The sequence below is a fragment of the Schistocerca gregaria genome, chromosome 4 (assembly GCF_023897955.1).
Source record: "Schistocerca gregaria isolate iqSchGreg1 chromosome 4, iqSchGreg1.2, whole genome shotgun sequence".
Classification (NCBI taxonomy): Eukaryota; Metazoa; Arthropoda; class Insecta; order Orthoptera; family Acrididae; genus Schistocerca; species Schistocerca gregaria.
Window position 1 is genome coordinate 117,415,791 of NC_064923.1, and position 1,719 is coordinate 117,417,509.

Genomic DNA, 1,719 nt, shown 5'->3' on the forward strand with positions numbered 1-1,719 from the left:
CGCTAGCAATAAACAAAAGATACACTAATTACATAAACAAAAAGAAAAAATCAGAAGATTCCAGTGAGGTATCCTCAGCTAAGGGTCGACATATGAAACGCCCCCTTAGAAAAGTTGTACAGGGCTGTGCTTAAACTGACACACAATATTTTTAGCGCAACGGAATCTGACTTTCAATAATCCCTACAAAAGAATGGCCCTGACTAACATTAAACTATAACTTTCACAAATCACTCACCTCAGAAAAATCTTCGCTACTCAAGCTACTGCAGTACAGCGAGTGCCACTACTGCCAGCTTAATAAAAGATTCAAACTACTGAAGGCACTAACTACTGATAGGCATAGTTAGCAAATGAAAGATTTTGATAGAGAAAAAAACAGTGTATTTACCTTAATACTGAAACTTCCTGGCAGATTAAAACTGTGTGCCCGACCGAGACTCGAAATCGGGACCTTTGCCTTTCGCGGGCAAGTGCTCTACCATCTGAGCTACCGAAGCACGACTCACGCCCGGTACTCACAGCTTTACTTCTTCCAGTATCCGTCTCCTACCTTCCAAACTTTACAGAAGCTCTCCTGCGAAACTTGGAGAACTAGCACTCCTGAAAGAAAGGATATTGCGGAGACATGGCTTAGCCACAGCCTGGGGGATGTTCCCAGAATGAGATTTTCACTCTGCAGCGGAGTGTGCGTTGATATGAAACTTCCTGGCAGATTAAAACTGTGTGCCCGACCGAGACTCGAACTCGGGACCTTTGCCTTTCGCGGGGAAGTGCTCTACCATCTGAGCTATCGAAGCACGACTCACGGCCGGTACTCACTGCTTTCATATCAGCGCACACTCCGCTGCAGAGTGAAAATCTCATTCTGTAAACATCCCCCAGGCTGTGGCTAAGCCATGTCTCCGCAATACCCTTTCTTTCAGGAGTGCTAGTTCTGCAAGTTTCGCAGGAGAGCTTCTGTAAAGTTTGGAAGGTAAGAGACGGATACTGGCAGAAGTAAAGCTGTGAGTACCGGGCGTGAGTCGTGCTTCGGTAGCTCAGATGGTAGAGCACTTGCCCGCGAAAGACAAAGGTCCCGAGTTCGAGTCTCGGTCAGGCACACAGTTTTAATCTGCCAGGAAGTTTCATATCAGCGCACACTCCGCTGCAGAGTGAAAATCTCATTCTGGAAACATCCCCCAGGCTGTGGCTAAGCCATGTCTCCGCAATATCCTTTCTTTCAGGAGTGCTAGTTCTGCAAGTTTCGCAGGAGAGCTTCTGTAAAGTTTGGAAGATAGGAGACGGATACTGGCAGAAGTAAAGCTGTGAGTACCGGGCGTGAGTCGTGCTTCGGTAGCTCAGATGGTAGAGCACTTGCCCTCGAAAGGCAAAGGTCCCGAGTTCGAGTCTCGGTCGGGCACACAGTTTTAATCTGCCAGGAAGTTTCATATCAGCGCACACTCCGCTGCAGAGTGAAAATCTCATTCTGGATACCTTAATATTGTTCAAAAGTCATATATATATATATATATATATATATATATATATATATATATATATATATATATCAGTTCATGACATCCAGTCTTACAAATTTACTGTCTCTGTCCAGATCATCCGCTCTCACAACACCGCCATCTCTCTCCCCACATCCACCACTGCTGGCGGCTCACCTCCAACTGCGCAATGCTACGCGCTGTTAACATCCAGCTGCCCAACACTACAATGGCAGACAAC

At 46.1% G+C, this 1,719-nt stretch overlaps 1 non-coding gene across 1 annotated transcript; it reads left to right on the forward strand.

Annotated features, from left to right (window-relative positions):
- The first annotated feature begins 1,328 nt into the window (after positions 1-1,328).
- On the forward strand, positions 1,329-1,403 carry Trnas-cga (transfer RNA serine (anticodon CGA)). Its single transcript has one exon. It is a non-coding gene; the product is annotated as a tRNA-Ser (tRNA).
- The last annotated feature ends 316 nt before the right edge of the window (positions 1,404-1,719 follow it).